This window comes from Scyliorhinus torazame, chromosome 20, assembly GCF_047496885.1.
Source record: "Scyliorhinus torazame isolate Kashiwa2021f chromosome 20, sScyTor2.1, whole genome shotgun sequence".
Lineage (NCBI taxonomy): Eukaryota > Metazoa > Chordata > Chondrichthyes > Carcharhiniformes > Scyliorhinidae > Scyliorhinus > Scyliorhinus torazame.
Window position 1 is genome coordinate 32,695,068 of NC_092726.1, and position 25,685 is coordinate 32,720,752.

The window sequence follows — 25,685 nt, forward strand, 5'->3', positions numbered from 1 at the left end:
TGTCCTACAGTAAATCAAATGCATTTAAACAGTGCCCAACAGTAAATCAAATTCATTTTGTTCCCTACAGTAAACTAATTGCATTTAAATAGTGCCCGATACTCAAATGCATTTAAACATTGCCCTCCTGTGAATCAAAAGCATTTAAACAGTGTTCTACGTTAAATCAAATGCATTTAAACAGTGCCCTACAGTAAACCAAATGCATTTAAACAGTGACATAGTAAATCAAATGTTTTTAAACAGGCGCTACAATAAATCAAATGCATTTAAACAGTATCCTACAGTGAACTAAATGCATGTTTAAAATGCCCTGCAGTGAATCAAATGCATTTAAACAGTGCCCTACAGTATACGAAATGCTTTTAAACAGTTTCTGACAGTTAACTGAATGCATTTAAAGAGTGCCCAACACTCAAATGCATATAAGTAGTGCCCTGCAGTAAATTACATGAATGTAAACAGTGCCCTGTTCTAAACCAAATGCGTTTAAATAGTGCGGTGAAGTAAATGAAATGCATTTAAACTGTGCCCTACAATAAATCAAACGCATTTTAACAGTGCCCATAGTAAATCAATGCATTTAAACAGTACCCTACAGGGAATCAAATGCATTTATACAGTGCCCTACAGTAAACCAATTGCATTTAAACAGTGCCCTATAGTCAATCAAATGTATTTAAACAGTGCCCTACAGTCAAACGGACCTTATTTAAACAGAGCCTTACAGTAACACACCAATTAAAAGTGCCCTACTGTAATCGGACTTAAAATGTGCCCGATAATAAATCATGTTTTTAAACATTAAACATGTTTATGTAAAGCGAATTGCTTTGGAGACCTAAAAATCAACTTTCCCGAGGCCAGTATATGCCCTTCCAAAAACTGAACGGGATCCAGCCAAAATAATACTGTTCCATATTTCTATCCAGCATATTAATTCTGCTCCATTTTAATATGCAGCCATATTAAAACGGCTCCATATTAATACTGTTCCATATTAATACTCTTCCACATTAATACTGTTCCATATTAATACTGTTCCATATTCGTGCTGCTTCATTTAAGACCGTTACAAATGAGTACTGTTCCCTATTAATGTCCAGCATATAAACATTGTTCCATATTAATATTCGCTCATATTATAACTTTTCCATATTAGTAGTGTTCCATATTAATACTGTTCTATATGATTACTGTTACATATTAATATCCAGCCATGTTAAAGCTGTTCCATATTAGTACTGTTCCATATTAATATCTGGCCATTTTAATATCCGGCTATATTAACACTGTTCCATACTAATACAGTTCCATATTAACATCCAGCCACATTCCATATTAATAATAATTATCTTTGTCACAAGTAGTCTTACATTAACACAACAACGAAGTTACTGTGAAAAGCCCTTCGTCGCCACATTCTGGGACACAGAGGGAGAATTCAGAATGTCCAATTCACCTAACAAGCACGTCTTTCGGGCCTTGTGGGAGGAAACCGGAGCACCCGCAGGAAATGCACGCAGACACCGGGAGAACATGCAGGCTCCGCAAAGAGAGTGACCCAAGCTAGGAATCAAATTTGGGACCCTGGAGCTGTGAAGATATGGTTCCATATTAATACTGTTCCATATTAGTACTGTTCCATATTAATATTCAGCCATATCAATACTATTCCATATTAATACGGTTCCAAGTTAATATGCAGCCATATTAATACTGCTCCATATGAATAATGTTCCATATTAATATCCAGCCACATTAATGCTGTTCCATACCAGTATGGTTCCATATTAATATGCAGCCAGATTAATACGTTTTTGCTCAATGCCTGCTACCCCGCCCCCCACATGGAGGTTGGACATGGCCCGACTTGCCCAGAATGCTTTGTGCAAGAAAATATCACAGGCCACAGATGACTATATTATTAATAACTAGAATGGGGAAGTCCCGCCCTTCACGCTCTGGGAGGCCACGAAGGCTGAGATCAGGGGTGATATCATGGCCAAGAACGCACGTAGAGACAAGGTAGAGAGGGCGGCTAGGCGACAGTTGTGGACTCCATACTGGAGGTAGACAGGCGATACTCTGAGGGCCCGACCAAAGAACTCCTGGCGGAGAGGAAAAAGCTACAAATGGACTTTGATCTGCTCTCCACGAGGGAAGCATTGCAGCAACTCCGCCAGGTACGGGAGACCCTTTACGAACACGGAGATAAAGCCAGCCACTGCTGGTTCGCCAGCTGAGAAAGCAGGCAGCCACGGGGGTAATAGCTCAGATTAGAAGCAGCAGACCGAATCCAGTGGCAGAGGCAAAAAATGTCTACGAGGCATTTGAGACCTTCTACCGGGGGCTATTCACCTACAAGCCCTCAGCTTAGGGATGAAACAGTTCATCGATGGATGGGACACGCCAGTTGTGACACAGGCTGAAAATGGGACTGGAAGCACCTGTAAAACTGGGAGAAGGATAGCGCAGTGGTGAGCCCTCGTTCCTCATTGTCCCGCCCGCCCCACACATCCCTGTGACGATGGATGTGGCTGTCCTGCAACCCAGTTTTGTGTAGAAGCTGGGATTCGTCTTTCTGGAGCGCAGGAGGTTAGGGGGAATTTAAACAAGTCTTCAACGTCATAAATATTTTTTTTAAATGATAGAAATGGATAGATCCTCTGCCCCCAATTGCTCGACTGCATAAATCCCACCTTAGTTAGTGTCCCAATCCACCGGACTTTCCACAATACCATATCCAGCTATGCTCAGGAAGAATAATTGTTTTCCTATCCAGCCGACTGTCCTATATTGAAGAAGCTGGTGAACTTTAGAAGGACAATTCTGCCTTCCTATCCACACTGCTGTTCACACATCAGTGCACTACGTCGAGATATACTTTGGACTGACTTTTCTGTGTCATTTTTGGCTCTATTGTTCATAAAAACAGATCAAGCTGAGCTGTACGAGATCTGCGTGTCCCCAGTGCACTCTGCTGAACACATCCAGATATAGTCTGGAGTAATATTTCGCTCTTCCGTTCTAACCTGGTGCTCCAACGGACACATGCACCTGCCCTGCAGCCGAACATGTATGTGTTTCATTTCCCAACCATTGTCCACACCCACTGACCCAAGCTGTACTTCAGAAGCCAATCTGCCTGTGCCATTCGCCTTGGATTGTTTCGAAATCCCACGTCAGGCTCGAATGCAGGTTACGATTCTTTATAGAATCATAGAATCCCTACAGAGCGGAAGGCGGGTCATTCGGCCCAACGAGTCTGCACCAGCCCTTAGAAAGAGAAACCTATTTAAGCCCACACCGCCACCCTATCCACATTCCCGCAACCCAAACTAACCTAAAGGGCAATTTAGCACGGCGAATCCACCTGACTTGCACATATTTGGACTGTGGGAGGAAAACAGAGAACCCAGAGGAAACCGTGTCAGAGAAAGTGCAAACTCCACATGGACAGACATCCGAGGCTGGAATTGAACCTGGGTTGCTGGCGCGCTGAGGCAAGCGTGCAAACTGCTGTGACACCGGATTGCAGCCTCCTGGACTCTGCACTGCACAGATTCACCGTGTAGGACAATCTCTGGGGTCTCTGACAGCCTCTTTTTTGTTTTACAATGAAATACACAGTTCTTAAAATTTAGAGTAGTCAATAATTTTTCCAATTTATGGTGGCTAATCCACCTACCTCTCACATCTTTGAGTTGTGGGGTGAGACTCACGCAGAACCGGGGAGAATGTGCAAACTCCACGCGGCCAGTGACCCGGGGCCGGGGTCGCAATGTGGACTGGGAACTTCAGGAAATTAGGAGAGCAAAAACGGTACAAGAAAGTATACAGGCAGGTAAAATGAACGAACGTCCTAAGTAATTTTACCAGCTCATTAAGGGTAAAAGGATAACTCGGGAAATAGCCGGAAAACATGGGCTATCGCTTCTCGGCCTTTTGGTTCAGATCAAGTGTAGTATCTGTTCTTATCAGTTTAATATCTGGTATGTCCCCTTCGGGGGACCGAATATTAAATTGATTTTTGGGACACGGAGATGGTTCAGGGGCTTTCTTGCTCCGCTCCAGGCATCAACCTGGTCTTGCAATGTTTCCAGGAATGGTGCCTTCACCCCGCTCTGGGCACAAATAGTGCAAAAGCAGAAAATGGCGCAAAACCTGGCTTCCCCTCTTCTGTCTTGTCCAGTTGTCTCATCCTGACCAATTAAAAAATTTTCAGGCTCCATAGCATTGCTAGCTTTTCTGATGGCGGGCGCTTCGCGCACTAATGTCGTGAGCCTATGGGCTCGCGGACTTGCGGCAGCCAGGCTCCGTTTTAAGCTGATATGCCAAACAGATATCCTGCTGCTTTTTACAGGCCACTCAGCCTCACCCTCGGATGCCGACTTGCCTTCTCCTCACTTCAGTTACCACATCCCTTCATCCTGCACAACGGGGAAGTGTGGCGACAGACTGAACGGCATCCTGATTTGGATGTAGGTATACCTTCACGGCGTCTCTTTTCGTTCTCGTGACTCCACGACCAACACGCCAGGGTGGAGCTCAGGGAGACTAGACATTGCCCCCTGTTGGATTCCGCCAGTACTCGCTGCTTGCACGGATTGCCCTTTGTTCGGCAAAGGTGGAGATTTCTTCGACTCCCTCCGTTGGGTGTCACTGGGCCTTCACAGCGTCTCCATTTAATCTGGTGACGACAGGGGGCGGCTTGCCAGACGATGTCTTCCTGTTGTGTTTTACTGGTTCTGCATGCACAGACTGCACCGTGCTCGGCCAAGCTGGAGGTCTCTTGACCAACAGTGACCGTAGACTAAAAGTTCCAAAGCACAGTCGAGCGCAGCAAGGTGCTCCTGAAAGTCGGTGGACGAGGAGGACAAGAGCCATAGCCGGGAAATATTGGCTATCGCTTCTCGGCCTTTTGGCTGAGATCAAGTGTAGTCTCATTTGATCGAGGGAAGCTGAGGATCTCGATGACGATCGTGGATTGGAGAACTCGGAGGGATTGAAGTCGTCAAAGAGGAAACGTTTGGAGCCCGGCTGCTATTGGTGGATCTGCATACTGGCCTAAATCTCTGGTTTAGGCCTAACGCCGATACAGTTCAGACCCAACGTACGAGCTATGGATGCAGCTTCATCCCGACCACCAGGCTGGGGAGTGCGAAACACTGTCCGAGTCACAGAGAAGAAAACGGAAGAAGAGTCACCTGTGGACAGGAAACATTTCGTGAAGAGGGTGCTGCTCGAGTGTTGAGGGTTCAAAGCAACAGACATCTTCTGCTTGCAAAACTTCCCCAACAATGTTTTTTTTGATGTCACCTTCAAGAGCGTCGCAGCGTGCATCAAATTCTTGATTGTCTTCAAGGAAAAAGGTAACCAGAGTCCCTTGTCGATCCTGACTGTGGATCCTCTGTTTACGCTACCGTCGCAGCGAAATCGGGTTGTTACACTGCACACGTACAACCCCCACGTCCCTGTGTCTGATGTGCCGACGTTCCTCGCCAGGTACGCTGAACTGAAAAGTGACAGCGTGCAAGTGAAAGACACCTTCGGCATCTGGACAAGTGAGCACCAGGTCAAGGTGACTCTATGAACAGACAGCAAATGAACCATCCTGCATCCCCCCTCCAGTTTCGCTATTGGAGCAAATCGTGGCTACCTCTACTACGTGGGACAGCCACGAGTATGCCACACCTGTGGCAAAACGGGGCATGTTGCAGCAAACTGCAGTGTGACCTTCTGCAAAAACTGCAGGCAGGAGTGACACATGACTAAGGAATGCAAGGAAGACAAGTGCTGCAACCTGTGTGAGGAGGCCGGCCATCTTTACAGGGCCTGCCCGAAACGCGGGGCGACATACGCTCAAATCATCAGCAGCGGAGTTAAAAAGGCGACCAGAGAGGAGGTGCATCCACCGTCCACCGAAAAAGACACCACGGCTCAGAATGAGGAAAAGCAACAGAAGGGCCCCCAACAAAAAGAGGAGGCCCCAGCACCTCCTGACAACCCAGCCCCAGCCCCATCTGATGAGGAACACTCAATGGAAGAGGAAGAGGATGGGACAAAGAATAAAGAGCCCTGGGAAACAGTGAACAGGGACAAACGAAAGCGGAAACAAAAAAACAAACTGAAGAACCCCCCGAGGGGTAGTGGCAAAAAGCGACACCTTTCAGCCGGCGCACTTAGCGCCGACACCTCATCCGATGAGGGAAAACAGGACAAGAATCGGCCTCAAATAAACAGACAAAGCACCAACGTGGAACGGGAGGCACAGACCCTCCAGACCACCGACCGGGAAGAAAACAAGGTCACAGACCAACCCCCGAAACTAACGAGCAGCAACAACCCAGGTGAAGACCGGCCTGCAACCCCAACACCTACTGACTGCCACGACGAACCCCAGGAATACACCCCCCCCCCCCCCCAATGCATCTGCATCAAAACCACGGGGCCAGTACGGACCAGAACAGCTTCCTCAGCCCTGCACCTGTGCTAAAGTTTGCGAGCACGACCGGCATGCTGGGGAACATTCAACAGCTGGAACAGCCAACTGTATAGACTCTGGACTCTTGAGACTGGTAAATCTACCTTTTTATAATGGGTTTAAAAATTGCATCCATAAATGTGCGAAGCATCAAAGATACTTCGCGGTCTGTAGCCACACTCAACTATTTGGCAAATGCAAAAGCTGACCTACTGTTCCTGCAGGAGTGCGGAATTCCGCACCTCAGCAACTACAGGCGCTGGTCGAGCTGGTGGTCCCACGCACCATCCATCTGGTCAGGAGGAAACGACTGCCGCTCCTCCGGCCTGGGTATTCTGCTGCGGGGAGGCAACTTCACCATCTCTGACGTTAAGGAGGTGGTGGGCGGGCGCCTCCTCGTAGCAGACGTGAAATACAAAAACAGCCCTCTCAGACTTTTTAATGTGTACGCCCCGGCCGTAAAAAGTGAGCGGCTGGCAGTCCTTCAGCAACTCCCACTGCTGTTGGCCACCTCCAAGCCGGTTATCCTGGGTGGTGACTTCAACTGCATCATCGATGCGGCTGGACGATCCAGCAAAGCCGACAGCAAACTAGACGCTACGTCCAGACTCCTGATGGAAACGGTAAAAGACGCCAACCTGCTCGACGTCTGCAGCAACCCTGCAGACGGCGCGCAGCGTAGATACACATGGTCATGGCCAGACGGGTCCGTCCGCTCCAGGATAGACTTCTTTTTTGTGTCCCGAGCTTTCACGGTCAGGTCCACCGACGTAACGCCGGTGTTCTTCTCTGACCACTGCCTCCTACTGGCCGACTGCCACCTGCAGGAAGACCAGGGGGTAGGCAGGGGGACATGGAAGCTAAATGTAAAACTGCTGACCCCTGAGAACATCGAGGAACGCAGGAGGGATTACAATGGTTGGAGAACCGTGAAACCCCTCTTTGAGGCCCCGCATCTCTGGTGGGAAGCAATCAAGGGGAATATCAAGAGGTTTTTCATCCTCAAGGGCGTTCAAAAGGTGAGAGAGAGACGAGGGGTCATGTCCAGGATCCAGAAAAGTATGCAAAATGTGCTCCAGCTGCAGTCGATGGGGGTAGATGTCAAGGAGGATCTCCAAGAGGTGAAGAGCTAGCAAGCCTCGGATGCCTCCAAGGTTATCTTCCGTTCCAGAGTCCGCTCCGTGGAGCAGGACGAAAACTGCTCACGCTTCTTCTTCCAAAAGGTGCACAGAGAGACCTCTGTGATCAGCAGCCTGAAGGAAGAAGATGGCTCTGAAAAGTCATCGCAGTCTGACATCCTGAGGATCAGCCAATCCTTTTATGCCGGACTGTATGACCTGAAGCCAACAGATAGCACTGTTTCCCAGACCTTCCTGTCGACTATCACGGAGGTCATAGGCGACAGCGAGCTGGAAAACCTGGACAAACCACTAACTCTGGACGAGCTGACAAAGGCCGCCAAGTCCTTCGAGACGAGTAAAACTCCCGGAAGCGACGGCTTACCGGTTGAGTTGTATTCGGCTCTGTGGGACTGGATGGGCCCAGACCTGCTGGAAGTGTATGAGAGTATGCTTCTGGAAGGCAGCATGTCAGAGTCCATGAGGAAAGGCATCATCACCCTCATCTACAAGCAGAAGGGGGAAAGGGAAGAAATTCGAAATTGACGACCCATTTCACTGTTGAATGTGGACTACAAAATTCTAGCAAAGGTCATCGCCAATCGGGTCAGGTCTGCTCTGGAGTCGGTGATCCACCCTGACCAGACCTGTGCTGTACCCGGCAGGAAGATCTCTGATAGCCTCGCGCTACTCAGGGATACGATCGCCTACGTGCAGGACAGGGGGGTGGACACTTGCCTCATCAGCCTTGACCAGGAGAAGGCTTTTGACAGAATATCGCACACCTACATGATGGATGTGTTCTCCAAAATGGGGTTTGGGGAGGGAATTCGCAATTGGATCAAACTGCTCTACACAAACATCTATAGCGCAGTCTCAATCAATGGGTGGGAATCAGAAAAGTTCCAGATCAGATCTGGAGTCAGGCAGGGCTGCCCTCTCTCCTCTGCCCTTTTTGTGTGCTGCATAGAACCTTTTGCCGAGTCCATCAGGAGGGATCCGCGTATAAGAGGAGTGACGATCCCAGGCAGTGGAGGCATGCAAGTCAATGCCTCCCTGTACATGGACGATGTTGCCGTCTTCTGCTCGGATCCTGCGTCTGTACGCAGGCTCTTGACCACCTGCGACCAGTTTGAACTGGCCTCGGGAGCCAAGGTAAACCGGGGCAAGAGCGAGGCCATGTTCTTTGGGAACTGGGCCGACCGGTCCTTTGTCCCCTTCACTGTCAGGTCAGATTACCTGAAGGTGCTGGGGCTATGGTTCGGAGCTGCTGGGGCGTGCACCAAAAACTGGGAGGAGCGCATAGGAAAGGTAAGACAGAAACTGGGCTGGTGGGAGCAACGCTCCCTCTCCATTGCGGGCAAAACCCTGGTCATCAGGTGTGAGGTACTCTCGGTGCTACTGTACGTGGCGCAGGTCTGGCCCATAACCCGAGCCTACGCCACAGCAGTCACCCGGGCCATCTTCAAATTTATCTGGCGATCCAAGATGGACCGTTTCCAAAGGGACACCATGTACAAACTTCTGGAGAAGGGAGGGCGGAACGTACCCAACGCCTCCCTCATCCTGTTGGCCACCTTTGTGTCCAGCTGCATCAAGCTGAGCGTGGACCCCCAGTACGCAAACACCAAGTGTCACTACATACTGAGGTTCTACCTGTCCCCGGTGTTGCGAAGGATGGGCCTGGCCTCATTGCCGCGGAACGCTCCAAGTAGTTGGACCGTACCGTACCACCTGTCCTTTGTGGAAAAGTTTTTGAAGGAAAACACCTTTGACCACAAGGCAATGAAGCAGTGGTCAGCACGTAATGTCCTCGAGGCCCTCAGGGAAAAAGAGACCGTGGAGGACGTTGGATGGTTCCCTGAGCAGACTGCCAGAGTCATCTGGCAGAACGCCTCATCACCAGAACTTTCAAACAAGCACCAAGACCTAGCTTGGCTGGTGGTGAGAAGGGCCCTCCCTGTCAGATTCTTCATGCACACCCGAAGGCTCTGCACCAATGCACGCTGCCCTCGGAGTGGCTATGGGGGAAATGAGACGGTCACACACCTCCTTGTGGAATGTGCCTTTGCAAAGAAGGTCTGGAGAGAGATGCAGTGGTATTTGTCAAGGTTTATCCCAAACAGATCTGTGACACAGGACTCTGTGCTCTACGGACTGATTCCAGGGACACACACCGAGACAAATATCAACTGCTGCTGGAAGGTCATCAACTCGGTAAAAGACGCTCTTTGGTCTGCCCAAAACTTGCTGATCTTCCAGTGCAAAGAATTGTCCTCGACCGAGTGTTGCAGACTGGCACATTCCAAGGTCCAGGACTACGTGCTGAGGGACGCACTCAAGCTTGGGGCAGCTGCCGCCAAGGCGCAATGGGGAAAGACCACTGTGTAAAGTCTTTCCAGCAAATGTACACCGAGGGGCCGGTAACAGTGTAAAGCCCCTCGGTCGGGGCAACCAACACTCCAATGTATAAAACCAACATGCCACTGAAAATATTTAAGAAGGAATTGTAATGTAAAGAGTGATATGTGTACGACAATATCAAAAGTGAATGAAAGAAAGTCAAGGCAACATGTAACCCTGCCGGAAATGTACAGTCAAGACAATTTGAAATGTTTCTGTGATGCTCATGATAAATTTTTATGAATAAAGTATATTTTTTTTTGAAAAAAAAAAATTTAAAAAAATCTGTTCTTATCAGTTTAATATCTGATATGTCCTCAATCTGGGGACCGAATATTAAATTGATTTTTAGGACTCGGAGATGGTTCAGGGGCTTGCTCCTTCCGCTCCACGCATCAACCTGGGCTTGCAGTGCTTCCAGGAATGGTGCCTTCACCCCGCTTTGGGGCGAAAATGTATAAAAGCAGAAAATGCCGCAAAACCGGCCTACCCCTTTTCTCTGTTGTCCAGTTGCCTCATCTTGACCAATTTAAGGCATTTCAAGCTCCAAAGCATTGCTCGCTTTTCTGCTGGCGGGAGCTTCGTGCACTAATGTTGCGAGTCGATGGACTCGAGGACTTTCGGCAGCCAGGCTCCGTTTTCAGCTGATCTGCCGCACAGATTTCCTGCTGCTTTTTACAGGCCACTCACCCTCACCCTCGGATGCCGACTTGCCTTCTCCTCACTTCAGTTACCACATCCCTTCATCCTGCACAACGGGATACTGTTGCGACAGACTGAACGGCATCCTGTTTGGATGTAGGTATACCTTCACGGCGTCTATTTTAGTTCTCCTGACTCCACGACCAACACGCCAGGGTGGAGCTCAGGGAGACTAGACATTGCCCTCTGTTGGATTCCGCCAGTAGTTGCTGTTTGCACGGATTGCCCTTTGTTCGGCAAAGGTGGAGATGACTTCGACTCCCTCTGTTGGGTGTCACTGGGCCTTCACAGCGTCTCCATTTCATCTGGTGACGACAGGGGACGGCTTGCCAGATGATGTCTTTGTGTTGTGTTTTACTGGTTCTGCATGCACAGACTCCACCGTGCTCGGCCGAGCTGGAGGTTTCTTGACCAACAGTGAGCGTAGACTAAAAGTTCCAAAGCACAGTCGAGCGCAGCAAGGTGCACCTGAATGTCGGTGGAAGAGGAGGACAAGAGCCATTGCCGGAAAATATGGGCTATCGCTTCTCGGCCTTTTGGCTCAGATCAAGTGTAGTATCTGTTCATATCAGTTTAATATCTGATATGTCCTCAATCTGGGGACCGAGTATTAAATTGATTTTTAGGACTCGGAGATGGTTCAGGGGCTTGCTCCTTCCGCTCCACGCATCAACCTGGTCTTGCAGTGCTTCCAGGAATGGTGCCTTCTCCCCGCTTTGGGGCGCAAAATGTATAAAAGCAGAAAATGCCGCAAAACCTGGCTTCCCCTTTTCTCTCTTGTCCAGTTGTCGTATCCTGACCAATTTAAGGCCTTTCAGGCTCCAAAGCATTGCTAGCTTTTCTGCTGGCGGGAGCTTCGTGCACGAATGTTGTGAGCCGATGGACTCGCGGATTTGCGGCAGCCAGGCTCCGTTTTCAGCTGATATGCCACACAGATTTCCTGCTGCTCTTTACAGGCCACTCACCTTCACACTCGGATGCCGACTTGCCTTCTCCTCACTTCAGTTACCACATCCCTTCATCCTGCACAACGGGGAAGTGTGGCGACAGACTGAACGGCATTCTCTTTGGATGTAGGTATACCTTCACGGCGTCTCTTTTCGTTCTCCTGACTCCACGACCAACACGCTAGGGTGGAGCTCAGGGAGACTAGACATTGCCCCCTGTTGGATACCGCCAGTACTTGCTGCTTGCACGGATTGTCCTTTGTTCGGCAAAGGTGGAGATTTCTTCGACTCTCTCCGTTGGGTGTCACTGGCCTTCACAGCGTCTCCATTTCATCTGGTGACGACAGGTGACGGCTTGCCAGACGATGTCTTCCTGTTGTGTTTTACTGGTTCTGCATGCTCAGACTCCACCGTGCTCGGCCAAGCTGGATGTCTCTTGACCAACAGTGAGCGTAGACTAAAAGTTCCAAAGCACAGTCGAGCGCAGCAAGGTGCACCTGAATGTCGGTGGACGAGGAGGACAAGAGCCATTGCCGGAAAATATGGGCTATCGCTTCTCGGCCTTTTGGCTCAGATCAAGTGTAGTATCTGTTCTTATCAGTTTAATATCTGATATGTCCTCAATCTGGGGACCGAATATTAAATTGATTTTTAGGACTCGGAGATGTTTCAGGGGCTTGCTCTTTCCGCTCCACGCATCAACCCGGTCTTGCAGTGCTTCCAGGAATGGTGCCCTCTCCCCGCTTTGGGGCGCAAAATGTATAAAAGCAGAAAATGCCGCAAAACCTGGCTTCCCCTTTTCTCTCTTCTCCAGTTGTCTCATCCTGACCAATTTAAGGCCTTTCAGGCTCCAAAGCATTGCTAGTTTTTCTGCTGGCGGGAGCTTCGTGCACGAATGTTGCGAGCCGATGGACTCGCGGACTTGCGGCAGCCAGGCTCCGTTTTCAGCTGATATGCCACACAGATTTCCTGCTGCTTTTTACAGGCCACTCACCTTCACACTCGGATGCCGACTTGCCTTCTCCTCACTTCAGTTACCACATCCCTTCATCCTGCACAACGGGGAAGTGTGGCGACAGACTGAACGGCATTCTCTTTGGATGTAGGTATACCTTAACGGCGTCTCTTTTCGTTCTCCTGACTCCACGACCAACACGCCAGGGTGGAGCTCAGGGAGACTAGACATTGCCCCCTGTTGGATACCGCCAGTACTTGCTGCTTGCACGGATTGTCCTTTGTTCGGCAAAGGTGGAGATTTCTTCGACTCTCTCCGTTGGGTGTCACTGGCCTTCACAGCGTCTCCATTTCATCTGGTGACGACAGGTGACGGCTTGCAGACGATGTCTTCCTGTTGTGTTTCACTTGTTCTGCATGCTCAGACTCCACCGTGCTCGGCCAAGCTGGATGTCTCTTGACCAACAGTGAGCGTAGACTAAAAGTTCCAAAGCACAGTCGAGCGCAGCAAGGTGCATCTGAATGTCGGTGGACGAGGAGGACAAGAGCCATTGCCGGAAAATATGGGCTATCGCCTCTCGGCCTTTTGGCTCAGATCAAGTATAGTATCTGTTTTTATCAGTTTAATATCTGATATGTCCTCAATCTGGGGACCGATTATTAAATTGATTTTTAGGACTCGGAGATGGTTCAGGGGCTTGCTCCTTCCGCTCCACGCATCAACCTGGTCTTGCAGTGCTTCCAGGAATGGTGCCCTCTCCCCGCTTTGGGGCGCAAAATGTATAAAAGCAGAAAATGGCGCAAAACCTGGCTTCCCCTTTTCTCTCTTGTCCAGTTGTCTCATCCTGACCAATTTAAGGCCTTTCAGGCTCCAAAGCATTGCTAGCTTTTCTGCTGGCGGGAGCTTCGTGCACGAATATTGTGAGCCGATGGACTCGCGGATTTGCGGCAGCCAGGCTCCGTTTCCAGCTAATATGCCACACAGATTTCCTGCTGCTCTTTACAGGCCACTCACCTTCACACTCGGATGCCGACTTGCCTTCTCCTCACTTCAGTTACCACATCCCTTCATCCTGCACAACGGGGAAGTGTGGCGACAGACTGAACGGCATTCTCTTTGGATGTAGGTATACCTTCACGGCGTCTCTTTTCGTTCTCCTGACTCCACGACCAACACGCTAGGGTGGAGCTCAGGGAGACTAGACATTGCCCCCTGTTGGATACCGTCAGTACTTGCTGCTTGCACGGATTGTCCTTTGTTCGGCAAAGGTGGAGATTTCTTCGACTCTCTCCGTTGGGTGTCACTGGCCTTCACAGCGTCTCCATTTCATCTGGTGACGACAGGTGACGGCTTGCCAGACGATGTCTTCCTGTTGTGTTTTACTGGTTCTGCATGCTCAGACTCCACCGTGCTCGGCCAAGCTGGATGTCTCTTGACCAACAGTGAGCGTAGACTAAAAGTTCCAAAGCACAGTCGAGCGCAGCAAGGTGCACCTGAATGTCGGTGGACGAGGAGGACAAGAGCCATTGCCGGGAAATATGGGCTATCGCTTCTCGGCCTTTTGGCTCAGATCAAGTGTAGTATCTGTTCTTATCAGTTTAATATCTGATATGTCCTCAATCTGGGGACCGAATATTAAATTGATTTTTAGGACTCGGAGATGGTTCAGGGGCTTGCTCTTTCCGCTCCACGCATCAACCTGGTCTTGCAGTGCTTCCAGGAATGGTGCCCTCTCCCTGCTTTGGGGCGCAAAATGTATAAAAGCAGAAAATGCCGCAAAACCTGGCTTCCCCTTTTCTCTCTTCTCCAGTTGTCTCATTCTGACCAATTTAAGGCCTTTCAGGCTCCAAAGGAGTGCTAGTTTTTCTGCTGGCGGGAGCTTCGTGCACGAATGTTGCGAGCCGATGGACTCGCGGACTTGCGGCAGCCAGGCTCCGTTTTCAGCTGATATGCCACACAGATTTCCTGCTGCTTTTTACATGCCACTCACCTTCACACTCGGATGCCGACTTGCCTTCTCCTCACTTCAGTTACCACATCCCTTCATCCTGCACAACGGGGAAGTGTGGCGACAGACTGAACGGCATTCTCTTTGGATGTAGGTATACCTTCACGGCGTCTCTTTTCGTTCTCCTGACTCCACGACCAACACGCTAGGGTGGAGCTCAGGGAGACTAGACATTGCCCCCTGTTGGATACCGCCAGTACTTGCTGCTTGCACGGATTGTCCTTTGTTCGGCAAAGGTGGAGATTTCTTCGACTCTCTCCGTTGGGTGTCACTGGCCTTCACAGCGTCTCCATTTCATCTGGTGACGACAGGTGACGGCTTGCCAGACGATGTCTTCCTGTTGTGTTTTACTGGTTCTGCATGCTCAGACTCCACCGTGCTCGGCCAAGCTGGATGTCTCTTGACCAACAGTGAGCGTAGACTAAAAGTTCCAAAGCACAGTCGAGCGCAGCAAGGTGCACCTGAATGTCGGTGGACGAGGAGGACAAGAGCCATTGCCGGAAAATATGGGCTATCGCTTCTCGGCCTTTTGGCTCAGATCAAGTGTAGTATTTGTTCTTATCAGTTTAATATCTGATATGTCCTCAATCTGGGGACCGAATATTAAATTGATTTTTAGGGCTCGGAGATGGTTCAGGGGCTTGCTCCTTTCGCTCCACGCATCAACCTGGTCTTGCAGTGCTTCCAGGAATGGTGCCCTCTCCCTGCTTTGGGGCGCAAAATGTATAAAAGCAGAAAATGCCGCAAAACCTGGCTTCCCCTTTTCTCTCTTGTCCAGTTGTCTCATCCTGACCAATTTAAGGCCTTTCAGGCTCCAAAGCATTGCTAGTTTTTCTGCTGGCGGGAGCTTCGTGCACGAATGTTGCGAGCCGATGGACTCGCGGACTTGCGGCAGCCAGGCTCCGTTTTCAGCTGATATGCCACACAGATTTCCTGCTGCTTTTTACAGGCCACTCACCTTCACACTCGGATGCCGACTTGCCTTCTCCTCACTTCAGTTACCACATCCCTTCATCCTGCACAACGGGGAAGTGTGGCGACAGACTGAACGGCATTCTCTTTGGATGTAGGTATACCTTCACGGCGTCTCTTTTCGTTCTCCTGACTCCACGACCAACACGCTAGGGTGGAGCTCAGGGAGACTAGACATTGCCTCCTGTTGGATACCGCCAGTACTTGCTGCTTGCACGGATTGTCCTTTGTTCGGCAAAGGTGGAGATTTCTTCGACTCTCTCCGTTGGGTGTCACTGGCCTTCACAGCGTCTCCATTTCATCTGGTGACGAGAGGTGACGGCTTGCCAGACGATGTCTTCCTGTTGTGTTTCACTGGTTCTGCATGCTCAGACTCCACCGTGCTCGGCCAAGCTGGATGTCTCTTGACCAACAGTGAGCGTAGACTAAAAGTTCCAAAGCACAGACGAGCGCAGCAAGGTGCACCTGAATGTCGGTGGACGAGGAGGACAAGAGCCATTGCCTGAAAATATGGGTTATCGCTTCTCGGCCTTTTGGCTAAGATCAAGTGTAGTCTCATTTGATCGAGGGAAGCTGAGGATTTCGATGACGATCGTGGATTGGAGAACTCGGAGGGATTGAAGTCGTCAAAGAAGAAACGTTTGGAGCTTGGCTGCTATTGGTGGATTTACATGCTGGCCTAAACCTCGGGTTTAGGCCTAACGCCGATACAGTTTCACACCCAACGTACGAGCTATGGATGCAGCTGCATCCCGACCACCAGGCTGGGGCGTGCGAAACACTGTCCGAGTCACAGTGAAGAAAACGGATGGAGAGTCACCTTTGGACCGGAAACACTTCGTGAAGAAGGTGCTGCTCGAGTGCTGTGGGTTTAAAGCAACAGAGATCTTCTGCTTGCAAAACTTCCCCAAGAATGGCTTCTTTGATGTGACCTTCAGGAGCGTCGCAGCGTGCATCAAATTCTTGAACGTCTTCAAGGAGAAAGGTAACCAGAGTCCCTTGTCGATCCTGACTGCGGAACCTCTGTTTACGCTACCGGCACAGCGAAATCGGGTTGTTACACTGCACACGTACAACCCCCACGTCCCTGTATCTGATGTGCTCACGTTCCTCGCCAGGTACGCTGAGCTGAAAAGTGACAGCGTGCAAGTGAAAGACACCTTCGGTATCTGGACAAGTGAGCACCAGGTCAAGGTGACCCTAAGAACGGACAGCAACGGAGCCATCCTGCATCCCCCCTCCAATTTCGCTATTGGAGTAAATCGTGGCTACCTCTACTATGTGGGACAGCCACGTGTATGCCACACCTGTGGCAAAACGGGGCATGTTGCCGCAAACTGCAGTGTGACCTTCTGCAAGAACTGCAGGCAGGAGGGACACATGACTAAGGACTGCAAAGAAGACAAGTGCTGCAACCTGTGTGGGGAGGCCGGCCATCTTTACAGGGCCTGCCCGAAACGCGGGGCGACATACGCTGAAATCATCAGCAGCGGAGTTAAAAAGGCGACCAGAGAGGAGGTGCATACACCCTCCACCGAAAAAGACACCACGGCTCAGAATGAGGAAAAGCAACATAAGGGCCCCCAACAAAAAGAAGAGGCCCCAGCACCTCCTGACAACCCAACCCCAGCCCCATCTGATGAGGAACACTCAATGGAAGAGGAAGAGGATGGGACAAAGAATAAAGAGCCCTGGGAAACAGTGAACAGGGACAAACGAAAGCGGAAACAAAAAAACAAACTGAAGAACCCCCCGAGGGGTAGTGGCAAAAAGCGACACCTCTCAGCCGGCGCACTTAGCGCCGACACCTCATCCGATGAGGGAAAACAGGACAAGAATCGGCCTCAAATAAAGAGGCAAAGCACCAACGTGGAACGGAAGGCACAGACCCCCCAGACCACCGACCGGGAAGGAAACAAGGTCACAGACCAACCCCCGATAGTAACGAGCAGCAACAACCCAGGTGAAGACCGGCCTGCAACCCCAACACCTACTGACTGCCATGACGAACGCCAGGGCTACATCACCCCCCCCAATGCATCTGCATCAAAATCACGGGGCCAGTACGGACCATAACAGCTTTCTCAGCCCTGCAACTGTGCTAAAGTTTGCGAGCACCACCGGCATGCTGGGGAACATCGAACAGCTGGAACAGCCAACTGTATAGACTCTGGACTCTTGAGACTGGTAAATCTACCTTTTTATAATGGGTTTAAAAATTGCATCCATAAATGTGCGAAGCATCAAAGATACTTCGCGGTGTGTAGCCACACTCAACTATTTGGCAAATGTAAAAGCTGACCTACTGTTCCTGCAGGAGTGCGGAATTCCGCACCTCAGCAACTACAGGCGCTGGTCGAGCTGGTGGTCCCACGGGCCATCCATCTGGTCAGGAGGAAACGACTGCCGCTCCTCCGGCCTGGGTATTCTGCTGCGGGGAGGCAACTTCACCATCTCCGACGTTAAGGAGGTGGTGGGCGGGCGCCTCCTCGTAGCAGACGTGAAATACAAGAACACCCCTCTCAGACTTATTAATGTGTACGCCCCGGCCGTAAAAAGTGAGCGGCTGGCAGGTCTTCAGCAACTCCCACTGCTGTTGGCCACCTCCAAGCCGGTCATCCTGGGTGGTGACTTCAACTGCATCATCGATGCGGCTGGACGATCCAGCAAAGCCGACAGCAAACTAGACGCTACGTCCAGACTCCTGATGGAAACGGTAAAAGACGCCAAGCTGCTCGACGTCTGCAGCAACCCTGCAGACGGCGCGCAGCGTAGATACACATGGTCACGGCCAGACGGGTCCGTCCGCTCCAGGATAGACTTCTTTTTTGTGTCCCGAGCTTTCACGGTCAGGTCCACCGACGTAACGCCGGTGTTCTTCTCTGACCACTGCCTCCTACTGGCCGACTGCCACCTGCAGGAAGACCAGGGGGTAGGCAGGGGGACGTGGAAGCTAAATGTAAAACTGCTGACCCCTGAGAACATCGAGGAACTCAGGAGGGATTACAAAGTTTGGAGAACCGTGAAACCCCTCTTTGAGGCCCCACATCTCTGGTGGGAAGCAATCAAGGGGAATATCAAGAGGTTTTTCATCCTCAAGGGCGTTCAAAAGGTGAGAGAGAGACGAGGGGGTCATGTCCAGGCTCCAGAAAAGTATGCAAAATTTGCTCCAGCTGCAGTCGATGGGGGTGGATGTCAAGGAGGATCTCCAAGAGGTGAAGAGCCAGCAAGCCTCGCTCTACACCTCGGAGGCCTCCAAGGTTATCTTCCGCTCCAGAGTCCGCTCCGTGGAGCAGGACGAAAAGTGCTCACGCTTCTTCTTCCAAAAGGTGCACAGAGACACCTCTGTGATCAGCAGCCTGAAGGAAGAAGATGGCTCTGAAAAGTCATCGCAGTCTGACATCCTGAGGATCAGCCAATCCTTTTATGCCGGACTGTATGACCTGAAGCCAACAGATAGCACTGTTTCCCAGACCTTCCTGTCGACTATCACGGAGGTCGTAGGCGACAGCGAGCTGGAAAACCTGGACAAATCACTAACTCTGGACGAGCTGACAAAGGCCGCCAAGTCCTTCGAGACGAGTAAAACTCCCGGAAGCGACGGCTTACCGGTTGAGTTGTATTCGGCTCTGTGGGACTGGATGGGCCCAGACCTGCTGGAAGTGTACGAGAGTATGCTTCTGGAGGGCAGCATGTCAGAGTCCATGAGGAAAGGCATCATCACCCTCATCTGCAAACAGAAGGGGGAAAGGGAAGAAATTCGAAATTGGCGACCCATTTCACTGTTGAATGTGGACTACAAAATTCTAGCAAAGGTCATCGCCAATCGGGTCAGGTCTGCTCTGGAGTCGGTGATCCACCCTGACCAGACCTGTGCTGTACCCGGCAGGAAGATCTCTGATAGCCTCGCGCTACTCAGGGATACGATCGCCTACGTGCAGGACAGGGGGGGTGGACACTTGCCTCATCAGCCTTGACCAGGAGAAGGCTTTTGACAGAATATCGCACACCTACATGATGGATGTGCTCTCCAAAATGGGGTTTGGGGAGGGAATTCGCAATTGGATCAAACTGCTCTACACAAACATCTATAGCGCAGTCTCAATCAATGGGTGGGAATCAGAAAAGTTCCAGATCAGATCTGGAGTCAGGCAGGGCTGCCCTCTCTCCTCTGCCCTTTTTGTGTGCTGCATAGAACCTTTTGCCGAGTCCATCAGGAGGGATCCGGGTATAAGAGGAGTGACGATCCCAGGCAGTGGAGGCATGCAAGTCAAGGCCTCCCTGTACATGGACGACGTTGCCGTCTTCTGCTCGGATCCTGCGTCTGTACGCAGGCTCTTGACCACCTGCGACCAGTTTGAACTGGCCTCAGGAGCCAAGGTAAACCGTGGCAAGAGCGAGGCCATGTTCTTTGGGAACTGGGCCGACCGGTCCTTTGTCCCCTTCACTGTCAGGTCAGATTACCTGAAGGTGCTGGGGATATGGTTCGGAGCTGCTGGGGCGTGCACCAAAAACTGGGAGGAGCGCATAGGAAAGGTAAGACAGAAACTGGGCTGGTGGGAGCAACGCTCCCTCTCCATTGCGGGCAAAACCCTGGTCATCAGGTGTGAGGTACTCTCGGTGCTACTGTACGTGGCGCAGGTCTGGCCCATAACCCGACCCTACGCCACAGCAGTCACCCGGGCCATCTTCAAATTTATCTGGCGATCCAAGATGGACCGTGTCCGAAGGGACACCATGTACAAACCTCTGGAGAAGGGAGGGCGGAACGTACCCAACGCCTCCCTCATCCTGTTGGCCACCTTTGTGTCCAGCTGCATCAAGCTGTGCGTGGACCCCCAGTATGCAAACACCAAGTGTCACTACATACTGAGGTTCTACCTGTCCCCGGTGTTGCGAAGGATGGGCCTGGCCTCATTGCCGCGGAACGCTCCAAGTAGTTGGACCGTACCGTACCACCTGTCCTTTGTGGAAAAGTTTTTGAAAGAAAACACCTTTGACCACAAGGCAATGAAGCAGTGGTCAGCACGTAATGTCCTCGAGGCCCTCAGGGAAAAAGAGACCGTGGAGGACGTTGGATGGTTCCCTGAGCAGACTGCCAGAGTCATCTGGCAGAACGCCTCATCACCAGAACTTTCAAACAAGCACCAAGACCTAGCTTGGCTGGTGGTGAGAAGGGCCCTCCCTGTCAGATTCTTCATGCACACCCGAAGGCTCTGCACCAATGCACGCTGCCCTCGGAGTGGCTGTGGGGGAAATGAGACGGTCACACACCTCCTTGTGGAATGTGCCTTTGCAAAGAAGGTCTGGAGAGAGATGCAGTGGTATTTGTCAAGGTTTATCCCAAACAGATCTGTGACACAGGACTCTGTGCTCTACGGACTGTTTCCAGGGACACACACCGAGACAAATATCAACTGCTGCTGGAAGGTCATCAACTCGGTAAAGTACGCTCTTTGGTCTGCCCGAAACTTGCTGATCTTCCAGTGCAAAGAATTGTCCTCGACCGAGTGTTGCAGACTGGCACATTCCAAGGTCCAGGACTACGTGCTGAGGGACGCACTCAAGCTTGGGGCAGCTGCCGCCAAGGCGCAATGGGGAAAGACCACTGTGTAAAGTCTTTCCAGCAAATGTACACCGAGGGGCGGGTAACAGTGTAAAGCCCCTCGGTCGGGGCAACCAACACTCCAATGTATAAAACAAACATGCCACTGTAAATATTTAAGAAGGAATGGAAATGTAAAGAGTGATATGTGTCCGACAATATCAAAATTGAATGAAAGAAAGTCAAGGCAGCATGTAACCCTGCCGGAAATGTACAGTCAAGACAATTTGAAATGTTTCTGTAACGCTCATGATAAATTTTTATGAATAAAGTATATTTTTTTGAAAAAAAAAAATCTGTTCTTATCAGTTTAATATCTGATATGTCCTCAATCTGGGGACCGAATATTAAATTGATTTTTAGTACTCGGAGATGGTTTAGGGGCTTGCTCCTTCCGCTCCACGCATCAACCTGGTCTTGCAGTGCTTCCAGGAATGGTGCCCTCTCCCCGCTTTGGGGCGCAAAATGTATAAAAGCAGAAAATGCCGCAAAACCTGACTTCCCCTTTTCTCTCTTGTCCAGTTGTCTCATCCTGACCAATTTAAGGCCTTTCAGGCTCCAAAGCATTGCCAGTTTTTCTGCTGGCGGGAGCTTCGTGCACGAATGTTGCGAGCCGATGGACTCGCGGACTTGCGGCAGCCAGGCTCCGTTTTCAGCTGATATGCCACACAGATTTCCTGCTGCTTTTTACAGGCCACTCACCTTCACACTCGGATGCCGACTTGCCTTCTCCTCACTTCAGTTACCACATCCCTTCATCCTGCACAACGGGGAGGTGTGGCGACAGACTGAACGGCATTCTCTTTGGATGTAGGTATACCTTCACGGCGTCTCTTTTCGTTCTCCTGACTCCACGACCAACACGCTAGGGTGGAGCTCAGGGAGACTAGACATTGCCCCCTGTTGGATACCGCCAGTACTTGCTGCTTGCACGGATTGTCCTTTGTTCGGCAAAGATGGAGATTTCTTCGACTCCCTCCGTTGGGTGACACTGGCCTTCACAGCGTCTCCATTTCATCTGGTGACGACAGGGGACGGCTTGCCAGACGATGTCTTCCTGTTGTGTTTTACTGGTTCTGCATGCTCAGACTCCACCGTGCTCGGCCAAGCTGGATGTCTCTTGACCAACAGTGAGCGTAGCCTGAAAGTTCCAAAGCACAGTCGAGCGCAGCAATAGCGCACAACAGTCCATCAATTGTATTTAAACAGTGCCCTCGAGTCAATTAAATGCATTTCAACAGTGCCCGATTGTGAATCAAATGCATTTAAACAGTGCCCTAAGTTAAATCAAATGCATTCAAACAATGCCTTACAGTAAACCAAACGTTTTTGAACAGTGCTTTCTAGTAAATCAAATGTATTTAAATAGTGCCCTACAGTAAATGAAATGCATTTAAACAGTGACACAGTAAATCAAATGTATTTAAACAGGCGCTGCAATAAATTAAATGCGTTTAAACAGTGCCCTACCGGAAACTAAATGCATTTAAAAAGTGCCATGAAGTAAATCAAATGCATTCAAACAGTGCCCGACAGTGAGCCAAATATATTAAATCGTGATTTATAGTAAATTAATTGCATTTAAACAGTGCCTGACAGTAAATCAAAAGTATTTAAATTTGCGCCTTGGAATAAATTAAATGCGTTTACACAGTGTCCGACACGAAATCAAACGCATTGAAACAATGCCCTCCAGTAAGTCAAGTGCATTTAAACAGTGCCCGGCAGCAAACTAAAGGCATTTAAACAGTGCCCTGCAGTAAATCAAATGCATTTAAACTGCCCGACAGTAAATCAAATGTATTTAAACAGTGCCCCAGAATACATCCAAAGTATTTAAACAGTGTACTGCAGTGAATAAAATATAATTAAATAGCGCACAACAGTCCATCAAATGTATTTAAACAGTGCCCCAGAATAAATCCAAAGTATTTAAACAGTGTACTGCAGTAAATCAAATATAATTAAATAGCGCACAACAGTCCATCAAATGCATTTAAACATTGCCCTCGAGTCAATTAAATGCATTTAAACAGTGCCCTACAGTAAATCAAATGCATTTGAACAGTGGCCTAAAATAAATCAATTATATCTAAACGGTGCCAAATGTATTTAAACAGTTCTTTATAGTAAATTAAATGCATTTAAACAGTGCCGACAATAAATCAAATGTATTTAAACAGTGCCCCGACAGTCAATCAAATGCGTTTAAACACTGCGCAAGAGTAAAACAAATACTTTTAAACAGTGCACCACAGCAAATCAAATGCATTTAAACAGTGCCCTACAGTAAATCAAATGCATTTAAACAGTGCCCTACAGTAAATCAAATGCATTTAAACAGTGCCCAACAGTAAATCAAATGCATTTTGTTCCCTACAGTAAACTAATTGCATTTAAATAGTGCCCGATACTCAAATGCATTTAAACATTGCCCTCCTGTGAATCAAAAGCATTTAAACAGTGTTCTACGTTAAATCAAATGCATTTAAACAGTGCCCTACAGTAAACCAAATGCATTTAAACAGTGACATAGTAAATCAAATGTTTTTAAACAGGCGCTACAATAAATCAAATGCATTTAAAAATTATCCTACAGTGAACTAAATGCATTTTTAAAATGCCCTGCAGTGAATCAAATGCATTCAAACAGTGCCCTACAGTAAACGAAATGCTTTTAAACAGTTTCTGACAGTTAACTGAATGCATTTAAAGAGTGCCCAACACTCAAATGCATATAAGTAGTGCCCTACAGTAAATTAAATGAATGTAAACAGTGCCCTGTTGTAAACCAAATGCGTTTAAATAGTGCGGTGAAGTAAATGAAATGCATTTAAACTGTGCCCTACAATAAATCAAACGCATTTTAACAGTGCCCATAGTAAATCAATGCATGTAAACAGTGCCCTACAGGAAATCAAATGTATTTATACAGTGCGCTACAGTAAACCAAATGCATTTAAACAGTGCCCTATAGTCAATCAAATGTATTTAAACAGTGCCCTACAGTCAAACGGACCTTATTTAAACAGAGCCTTACAGTAACACACCAATTAAAAGTGCCCTACTGTAATCGGACTTAAAATGTGCCCGATAATAAATCATGTTTTTAAACATTAAACATGTTTATGTAAAGCGAATTGCTTTGGAGACCTAAAAAACAACTTTCCCGAGGCCAGTATATGCCCTTCCAAAAACTGAACGGGATCCAGCCAAAATAATACTGTTCCATATTTCTATCCAGCATATTAATTCTGCTCCATTTTAATATGCAGCCATATTAAAACGGCTCCATATTAATACTGTTCCATATTAATACTCTTCCACATTAATACTGTTCCATATTAATACTGTTCCATATTCGTGCTGCTTCATTTTAAGACCGTTACAAATGAGTACTGTTCCCTATTAATGTCCAGCATATAAACATTGTTCCATATTAATATTCGCTCATATTATAACTTTTCCATATTAGTAGTGTTCCATATTAATACTGTTCTATATGATTACTGTTACATATTAATATCCAGCCATGTTAACGCTGTTCCATATTAGTACTGTTCCATATTAATATCTGGCCATTTTAATATCCGGCTATATTAACGCTGTTCCATACTAATACAGTTCCATATTAACATCCAGCCACATTCCATATTAATAATAATTATCTTTGTCACAAGTAGTCTTACATTAACACAACAACGAAGTTACTGTGAAAAGCCCTTCGTCGCCACATTCTGGCGCCTGTTCGGGGACACAGAGGGAGAATTCAGAATGTCCAATTCACCTAACAAGCACGTCTTTCGGGCCTTGTGGGAGGAAACCGGAGCACCCGCAGGAAATGCACGCAGACACCGGGAGAACATGCAGGCTCCGCAAAGAGAGTGACCCAATCGAGGAATCAAATCTGGGACCCTGGAGCTGTGAAGATATGGTTCCATATTAATACTGTTCCATATTAGTACTGTTCCATATTAATATTCAGCCATATCAATACTATTCCATATTAATACGGTTCCAAGTTAATATGCAGCCATATTAATACTGCTCCATATGAATAATGTTCCATATTAATATCCAGCCACATTAATGCTGTTCCATACCAATATGGTTCCATATTAATATGCAGCCAGATTAATACGTTTTTGCTCAATGCCTGCTACCCCGCCCCCCACATGGAGGTTGGACATGGCCCGACTTGCCCAGAATGCTTTGTGCAAGAAAATATCACAGGCCACAGATGACTATATTATTAATAACTAGAATGGGGAAGTCCCGCCCTTCACGCTCTGGGAAGCCACGAAGGCTGAGATCAGGGGTGATATCATGGCCAAGAACGCACGTAGAGACAAGGTAGAGAGGGCGGCTAGGCGACAGTTGTGGACTCCATACTGGAGGTAGACAGGCGATACTCTGAGGGCCCGAACAAAGAACTCCTGGCGGAGAGGAAAAAGCTACAAATGGACTTTGATCTGCTCTCCACGAGGG

At 48.9% G+C, this 25,685-nt stretch overlaps 7 non-coding genes and 1 pseudogene across 7 annotated transcripts; all 8 read left to right on the forward strand.

The window, feature by feature from the left end:
- Window positions 1-3,932: 3,932 nt before the first annotated feature.
- LOC140397847 (U2 spliceosomal RNA) lies at window positions 3,933-4,122 on the forward strand. Its single transcript, XR_011937272.1, has one exon. It is a non-coding gene; the product is annotated as a U2 spliceosomal RNA (small nuclear RNA).
- A 6,136-nt stretch (window positions 4,123-10,258) lies between these two features.
- Window positions 10,259-10,445, forward strand: LOC140397169 (U2 spliceosomal RNA). The gene has a single exon (XR_011936739.1). It is a non-coding gene; the product is annotated as a U2 spliceosomal RNA (small nuclear RNA).
- A 785-nt stretch (window positions 10,446-11,230) lies between these two features.
- LOC140397541 (U2 spliceosomal RNA) lies at window positions 11,231-11,421 on the forward strand. Its single transcript, XR_011936976.1, has one exon. It is a non-coding gene; the product is annotated as a U2 spliceosomal RNA (small nuclear RNA).
- Window positions 11,422-12,206: 785 nt separating this feature from the next.
- Window positions 12,207-12,397, forward strand: LOC140397515 (U2 spliceosomal RNA). Its single transcript, XR_011936950.1, has one exon. It is a non-coding gene; the product is annotated as a U2 spliceosomal RNA (small nuclear RNA).
- Window positions 12,398-13,181: 784 nt separating this feature from the next.
- Window positions 13,182-13,372, forward strand: LOC140397640 (U2 spliceosomal RNA). The gene has a single exon (XR_011937073.1). It is a non-coding gene; the product is annotated as a U2 spliceosomal RNA (small nuclear RNA).
- A 785-nt stretch (window positions 13,373-14,157) lies between these two features.
- LOC140397263 (U2 spliceosomal RNA) lies at window positions 14,158-14,348 on the forward strand. Its single transcript, XR_011936791.1, has one exon. It is a non-coding gene; the product is annotated as a U2 spliceosomal RNA (small nuclear RNA).
- A 785-nt stretch (window positions 14,349-15,133) lies between these two features.
- LOC140397501 (U2 spliceosomal RNA) lies at window positions 15,134-15,324 on the forward strand. Its single transcript, XR_011936936.1, has one exon. It is a non-coding gene; the product is annotated as a U2 spliceosomal RNA (small nuclear RNA).
- Window positions 15,325-21,470: 6,146 nt separating this feature from the next.
- LOC140397119 (U2 spliceosomal RNA) lies at window positions 21,471-21,645 on the forward strand (annotated as a pseudogene).
- The last annotated feature ends 4,040 nt before the right edge of the window (window positions 21,646-25,685 follow it).